Raw genomic sequence first — 9,243 nt, forward strand, 5'->3', positions numbered from 1 at the left:
TATTAAAAATACCGCCCTCTTCCAATATTAGTAATAGTAAATTATAATTTAAAGTAAGTACCTAATTTTATGTATACATCACAACTTAACTAATGAAAATATTAAAAAAGAAATTTGAAAATCTTATTCTATAAAATATCTAATAACAACAAAATTACATTTTGTTTACTTACCTACTTTCTATGAACCACAATAAAATAAGTTATTTAACTTAAATTTAAAAAATGATTCACAATTTATTATAAGAATTTAAAATAAATACTTATGAATTGCATACAAATTACAAAATGTATAATGTTACCCGTTTTTGTTTTACTATCATATAATATTATAACAATATGGAGTAATATAAAATTCAAATTATAAAATATACAATAGCCATACCTAAATAACTGTTAAGAACAATTAGTTTTTTTCTGATACTAATAATCAATATAATAGTCAATTTTTAACCTAAGGTATAAATTTATGCATTATAACTAGTACCTAAAGTTAATGATAAAAATAAAAGTTTACTTCAACTAACCTATTTTCATTAGACGGCGAGCTTCCATTTCTCTATAACTTTCACACGATATACCATTATTTACTACCGATTCTAATGCTTTGTCAATATCTGATCCAACCATTCGACGCTTCTTAACTTGTCTATGTTCATCGGTGAAATTCCCAATGTATGTGCATTGCATAAGAACTCTATAAATGTATAAATAGGTAGGTAATTAATATTTTAATTTAGTTTAATATAGATTTTATAGGCAAGATTGATGTAGTAGACACAGACTATTAAGATACTAAACTGCAATACTAAGTTCAATAAATTTAAATATTAATAAAATATGATTTAAATTTAATATTATAATAGTTAATCAGAAAAAATTATTAACTTTGTATTAATGGAAAATTGGAAAATAAATCAATATTGTTCCTTTATAGTAATAATATATACTATTTTGTAGTTATTATTATTATAAAGTTACTAATAGGGAATAGGAGTATGAAATAATATTTCGATGAACTATTATGTTATTGGTTGAGTATCAGTACATTGTAAATTATATTACCTACATTTATCGTACATTAGAACCTAAATTTTCAAATATAGTGTAGGTACAATCATAAATTGCAATTTTAAAAGTCAACTGACAACACTAGGTATAACAGTACATAATAATATAATAAAGGTACTAATTTGGTATTATTATAAAAGTTTTATGTTTGGAGCATTATAGTTATGTTTTTATTTTGTTTGCTTACCTAATAATGATTCTCATATTCCAAAGTCTTAAATATAGTGTAAATGTAAATTTAGTTTTCTAATTATGAAATAAAAATATACCTTGAGTTTCCAACAGGTTTCTCTCCAATAATCCCTTTAAAGCTGGACCCACATATAGAACATCTTCCAATGACACAAACATATATAGATCCTTCATTGAACACTTTAGATCTCTTAAAAGAGATACAACAAGGTAGTTGTGTGTGCTCCCAAAAGTGTTCAGCTATCATTGGACTCCATTTTCCTTTTGGTAAAACATAAAAAGAGCGACAACTGCTCATAGGCCTAGATTTATCGTTTAATTTATATACGACTTCCTCAGGCTGAATTTGTTGCCACTCAGTTGACGAAAATGTGATAACAAATTCTTTTTTTGGAAAATTGTTAGAATCTTCGCTGCTATTTGATTCTATTAAAAGAAAATTAATATAGTTAATTAATAATAATTATTAAGTATAAGTATATATATTATAAAGGTACCTATTAGGTACTGCTCATTATTATATTGTTATAGGTAATAGTTTTACCAGAATCATACTGTAGTAATTTGTCTGCAGTTTGTACAGCAGCAGAAGTTATGACTTGGTCTATAACTGGAAGAAGTCCTAAGTGTTCTTTTATACCATGCCTTCCATTGTGGACAAACAAATGTAAAGCCCCTTTACTTATTGACCCATTTAAATGCTTACTCATGTCACTCCATACATCATTTGTCGCAACAGAAATTTCTTGAAAAAACAATAAATAAATATTATATATTATATAATTTAATATTTTATTATAGTAATAGCCAATAGGTAATATAAGTAATTTAATTTTTTTAAAAATAGCATACCTATAAAAATATGTAGATATTCACATTGTAAGTAGGTACCTGTTATAATTATTGTACTAGCAGTTAAAATATGAATGTTGTAAGTAATACATGGAAGTAGGCATATATTTATTTATAAGACAATAATAATAAATCTTAAAAAACAATAATTTTTTATGGCAGGTATGAAAAAATGCAAAAAGACTTAGATTTAAAAGTTTTTAAAAAATATTTTGGAATTAATTTGGTAACTTTAAAAAATCACTTACTTCTTACTCCATTAATTTCCTGAACGACTCTATCTCTGAATCGAAGCACTGTTTGGACTATCTTGTCAGGATGAACAGATGCTTTGCGTCCTCTCATTTTAATAATTTTTAATTCAATTAAATTACGGATTTAAATATATTAGGTTTCAAAAAGTACTTGTTCAATGGACAATGAAACATAACACTGAGCACGTTAAAAATAATGTATAACATAATATTAGAAACAACTAGTTATAATATCATGGCTATTAATATTTAATATGGTTATGTAAATAATATAAAAGTATTTTTAGATTCTTTCTTCCAAGCGGAGCAATATTATCTTATGAACGTTCGTCCGTGACGTATCCCGTCGAAATAAAATTCATACACGTAATTAATGCATTGTCGCCATAATATTTTAAATATTCGCTCAGCGGTCTTATACACCATTTTTCAATTAAAGCCACTGTCTGCCCAATAGTATACCTATTTGTATATAACAATTAACAATATTATCTAAGCTAGAAAATCTAGTTTCTACCGTACCTTTAATTGTTGTCAAACATTTTAAGTTCTAAGGTTTGAAAATAATCTAAGGTTTGAAAATGTAATGCAAGATTCCTTATAAGTTTGTCTACATTTATCAAAAAAATAAAGTGTACAAGAAAGTCAAATTAAAATTTTTATGAGTGTTTTTAGTTAATAATTTTACAATATTAGATTTCGTTCATTTTCATTTTTTTTTTTTTTAACATTCATTCGATTTCTCATGTAGCGATTTTCTTGTTTTGTTGCAATTCAAAAACGAAGAACTGTAGATACATGAAATTTTCGCAGAATGTTTTTCACGGTGCTTTTGAAAACTTCTTTGACATTTTTACTTATGTCCCCCCAAAGTAACAACTAGCACTTTCCTATCAGAAAAGATACTGTTGAAGAAAATCTAAGCATTTTTACTGTCATAAAAGGTGGTGACAGAGACAAAAATAAAAAAATATAAAAAAAAAACACACATCATTGTAAAACAAATACATTCTTTCGCTCCGCTCCGAATCTAATATTATTCGTGGGTACTTGAAAGTTGAAACTATATTACTATATTTTATACAAACAATGATATTTTTAAATGTAACTTTTTCTGGAAAAAATTATATAAAAGATTACAATTTGTCGGATGTCGCAACTCGCAAAGTCGCAATACACTAATTATTTTATGAGATAAATTTAATTTTTATAAATTCTTATATTTTTAACACAATAAATAATATATATTATACTAGCTGATCCAGTGTACTTCGTTACCCGTTAAATGTACAAAATCTATATGACTCAAACTTTGTTCAATTCGTTATTTAATATTAAGTGTATGTGTATAGTGTTCAACATTTATCTTAACTTTTCCGTTGCCCGAAATAATAATAATGATTCTGATTCGCAGCAGTATATTATCAGGTAGGCAATATACCTGGGTAGATCGCGGACACCGTGATGTTTGTACGTAAGTGTATGATTTAAGTCTCAAGTATCAAAGTCATACCTATATGGATTATATTAATATAATCAGTAAATACAAAATCCTAACCGTACTAATATCAGATGAATAAAAAAAACCAAATTTAACCATTTTTAAATTAGCCTGTCTTCTTTCCAGAGGTGTAATCTACATACAAACATTTATTTATTTTTATATATATTGACAAAAAACAATAAAACAAATCATCAAACATGCCCTAACCTAACCAATAACAATCAATATAAATTATAATACACTGTTGCGCCACTGTTGTATTTTTTACATCCAGTTTTTCGGTGGATTTTCTTAAAATTTTCTTTTGTATCAACATTCTCCTGGCATTTACAAACATCTTAAAAAAAATTTGAGCCAAATCCGTCCGGCCGTTCTCGAGTTTTAGCGAGTAAAGGAACAGCAATTCATTTATATATATAGATAGAAATTATGTTTAAATATTTTTGATGGGGTTGTTATGGATATTTTATATAAAATTAGAGGACTCGATTTTCGATACTTCATTCTCAAAATCGATAAAATCGTTAAAATTAACGAATGCATACAAATTCCGTACTAAATATTCGCGAAAGAAAATTTTGAAAAAACCTACTTTTAGTATTTGGAGGGCTGGGGAAACACTCAGTGTGGAAAAACCGTTTTTCGGTTGGAAGGGATTTTCCGGAAAATTCTAGAATGGTCGTACGAATGCATACAAATTCCGTACTAAATATTCGTGAAAGAAAATTTTGGAAAAACCTATTTTTAGTATTTGGGAGGGCTGGAGAAACGCCCTTTGTGGAAAACCGTTATTCGGTTGAAGGGATTTTCCGGAAAATTCTTGAATGGTCGTACGAATGCATACAAATTCCGTACTAAATATTCGTGAAAGAAAATTTTGGAAAAACCTATTTTTAGTATTTGGGAGGGCTGGAGAAACGCCCTTTGTGGAAAACCGTTTTTCGGTTGAAGGGATTTTCCGGAAAATTCTTGAATGGTCGTACGAATGCATACAAATTCCGTACTAAATATTCGTGAAAGAAAATTTTGAAAAAACCTTTTTTTAGTATTTGGGAGGGCTGGAGAAACGCCCTTTGTGGAAAACCGTTTTTCGGTTGAAGGGATTTTCCGGAAAATTCTTGAATGGTCGTACGAATGCATACAAATTCCGTACTAAATATTCGTGAAAGAAAATTTTGGAAAAACCTATTTTTAGTATTCGGGAGGGCTGGGGAAACGCCCTTTGTGGAAAAACCGTTTTTCGGTTGGAAGGGATTTTCCGGAAAATTGTTGAATGGTCGTACGAATGCATACAAATTTCATACTAAATATTTGCGAAATAAAATTTTGGAAAAACCTTTTTTTAGTTTTGGGAGGGCTGGAGAAACGTTTCTACAGCCCCCCCACACTTTTTTGTTTTTTCCTTATAAAATAAATCCGTAAAAATTCTGATTTTCATCGTATAAATTCATACATATTCCATACTAATTATAAATGAAAAAAAATTTTAAAAAATCTTTTTGGGGGGGGCTGGGGAAACGTTTGTCGCCTGCAACGCGCACACGACACCGCACGTGACACTATCGTGAAGACGAAGGAGAAATCTAAGGCACTTTACGACCGGAATGCAAAACCAATCACAGTGCATGTTGGGGACAAGGTGTTAACAAAATGGCATGCGAAGAAGGGGAAACTCAGCGCGAACTGGCAAGGCCCATTCGAGGTAGTCGGACGTACGAACACCTAAAACATAATAATAAAGAAGGGACGTCGGGAAGTGAAGACGCACATTAATGACGTCAAGCTTTTCCACGAATAAATAAAACACAAAAAAAATAACAATACTAATCTTAGTTCTTCATTTTATAAAAAAAAAATGTACATATAAAATCTTTATACTAACCAGTAACATAAATTGGATGGTGAAAAATTCATAGTATTAACACTCGCTTTAACTATTCGTAAAAATAACAAAATTCTACATGAACTTCAAACTCAAAATTTTGCAGGATAACAATCGTCAACGGACTGATCGCTTTATCGAGCTGCTCCGACCAATACAACATAACGCAGTTCGATAGCCCACCGATGTACTACCACGCTATGGGAAACCTATGTATCACGGACTCTTACTGGAATCTACTGACCTATGTAAATCTCAAAAATTACGACGAACAAACGCGGATGATCGACAAGGGAATAGAACATGTAACCCAGGAATGCAAACAATTGTACGGGACGACAGCTGCCTGTGAGCAATTTGTAGTCCAGGCCAGTGCCATTATGAAACAAATTGAAAGCAATCGTCTACGTGTTTTATCCTCAGTTCATAAAACTGCGCACGACATAAAAAAGAGGTTTATTTAACGCTGTCGGTAGAGTAGCTAATGTACTTTTCGGTACATGTGACGATAGTGATGCTGAAAAGTTCTACAACCAAATAAATGAGTTCAACCGATTCAAGCTGTCCACTTCTCATCTGATGCAATCCCAGACCACAATAATTAGAAACACGGTGAACGACATCAACGAGACAATGCAGAGTGTGACGAAACAAACCGAAGTTGTCGACGATTTAATAACTCACGAACGGATAGCAGAGATGCAATCAAGCCTTATACTCACAATCAACCTTCTTTCGATAGAGGTAGAACATTTGGTAGACATTGTTAACTATGCAACGCTCGGACATATCCACAGTAGTATAATGAGTCCGAAAACCATCATACAACAAATGAATAATATTAAAAGCAAATCACCGCCAAATTCCGAATTTCTGTTAGAAATAACTACCAATAGTATATCAGATTTTTTCAAATTAGCTACGGTTACAGCGATAAGTGAAGATGACACATTAATTTTTTCTGTCGAAATACCCGTAACAAATGGGATGAGATTTATGATCTATGAAGTCATACCACTACCTATGCAGTTAACCCAGGATCAAGTGATTATAATCGAAGTTGAATCAGCCTACTTAGCAGTGGACAAAACGCAAAAGAATTTTATTTCATTCGGGGAACATCAGCTGACAAAATGTATAGTTCTGGAAAACGCTTTCGTTTGTCCAAACGAACACCCCATCAATGTCAATGACCAATTGCAAAATTGTGAGCAAAATCTTTTCAATAGTCCACCTAGTATACCCAATAATTGCAACAAAAAAATTCTCCTTTCAAAACCCACAGTCTGACACAGACTAGCAGGCGAAAATACATGGCTGTTCGTAGTTCAAAACGAAGCCATTACAATACCATGCGAAAACGAAATACAACCTATAAGAGTAACATTAAACAACACAGGGAAAATAAGTATCAACCCCAAATATAAAATATACACAAAAAATACCATACTGATTCCCACGCGAAAATTTAAATCAAAAGTCTTCATTGACTTTTTCCCTAATATTCCTCTAAATGTAATTCCAATTAATTTTAAAAATACCGGAGGCGTCGATAGACGACATATTTCAACTATTAAGGGCACTCAGTATAATTTCAAGAATTTAGCTAGGGACGCGGGAGATTTAAAATCCTCACAGGAACAGATAAACGCCGAGCTAAATAGTAATAATAATCAACAAAGGCACACTTACACCACGACAACGGTGACTATAATTGTAATAATAATAATTCTAATTATATTAGTTATATTATATTTATTGTATAGAAAATTAAGTACATTAAAAAATAAATGGAAACCCGGGGGGAGCACCGGAAGTCCTAACGTCCTATCTTCAACAGCAAGCACCAATACAGAGGCATAGCCTATAGCTTGCACAACAACAGGCGCAAGAGCGAAAAGCCTATTGCCCGAAATAATTTAAAAATAGGAAGTCCATAGGACAACAGGGCTTTCGTTTAGCCCCGGGGGTGTTGTGAACCCCTGCACGCGCCGCACGGTTATGCACACTCAGCATATCGGGTATGAGCGGCCGTGTGGGTTCACACGATCGTCAGTCTGTATTACGTAGAGCTACGAGATTGTCTTTATTTTGATTATTATAACGTGTACAATATAAACCAGTAGTTAGAACCAACAGTCGAGTGTAAATTTATTTAACGGAAACCTAACCAACGTTGTAATAAACGTCTCAGTTCGAAAGTACTAGTTGGCTAAACCCAGACAAACGCAAACCGCGAACTCTGTAAGCACGGATTCAACTGGGCTTACAACAGTATATCAAGTCGGTTGATCATAAATTCTTTGGCAAGTTCTTGACCCAAACTTTTAAGGTAATTTCGACGAGTAATAAAATTGCCAGTATTTTCCCGATAAATTATTTGGCTATTGATTCCCGCAATATTCATTAGAGAGAAAAATATTGTCAATGGCCATCTACAGCTTACTCTAGAAACAGAATATTCTCCCTTCAATTCGTCAACAACATCTACTCCGCCTTTTGTAGAGTTGTAAAAGGTAATAATTTCGGGTTTATTTTGGTCACCAGAATCTGTATCTATAACGCCTTGATTATGCATACTAGATACCAATATGACATTTTTGTTTTTACGAGGCGCGTACGACGTAATCATTAGATTTTTACTATATCCAAATAAAGTTGTATTTTTTCCACTACGTTTAGTATCTAAAAAGCAAGGTGGGATTTATTTTTTATTTTTGCGTAGAGTTCCAACAGTTGTCAAATTATGATTTTCAAGCAACTCATTTACCAATGGTATGGAAGTGTACCAGTTATCTATCGTGATATTTCGACCAGTTTTAGAAATTTGAGTTATCATCCTTTTTATAATACATATGAGGGTTTATTTTCAAATTTGAATGGGTCGTCAGGCTGTGTTCCTACATATACCTCCATGTTGGAAGTAAAAAAAGTACGTGAATCCACCAATGCTTGAATTTGTATGCCATACTTATTTGGCTTGTTCGGGATATACTGACGAAAACTACACCTACCTCTAAATCCTTCGAGCATTTCATCGATAGTGCAGTTTTCCCCAACAGTATATACAGCCTGACAACGTTGTACAAATCCATCGAATATCATTCGGATGGCGGCTAGTTTGTCATACATTTTTCTTTCAGTTCTTGTATTTATATCATCGAACCTAAGTGCACGAAGCAACAGATAAAATCGTTTTAGGGACATAACATAACAGCACGAAAATATTCGAGAGATAAAGGATCGTCAGACCAAAGATCTTTCAAATTCAAATGGTTGCTAAGTAGAACACCTGCCAAGTACAGAAGCCCAAACAACGCTTTTATTTCCTCTCTAGTCGTATCTAACAATCTCTTTCCCGTTGAAAATTTGTACGAATTTTAGTCAAATAAATATTAGTACATTTTACTATTTCATCAATGACCATTAGGGTGGCCCTTATTTTTTGATTTTTGATTTTCTTCAGTCTTACCCCCTAAATTGGTTCCA

The 9,243-nt window shown here is 31.8% G+C and overlaps 1 pseudogene; it reads left to right on the forward strand.

Moving 5' to 3' along the window:
• Window positions 1-6,333: 6,333 nt before the first annotated feature.
• On the forward strand, window positions 6,334-7,677 carry LOC132934605 (uncharacterized; annotated as a pseudogene).
• Window positions 7,678-9,243: the final 1,566 nt, after the last annotated feature.

This window comes from Metopolophium dirhodum, chromosome 1 (genome assembly GCF_019925205.1).
Source record: "Metopolophium dirhodum isolate CAU chromosome 1, ASM1992520v1, whole genome shotgun sequence".
NCBI classification, from domain to species: Eukaryota; Metazoa; Arthropoda; class Insecta; order Hemiptera; family Aphididae; genus Metopolophium; species Metopolophium dirhodum.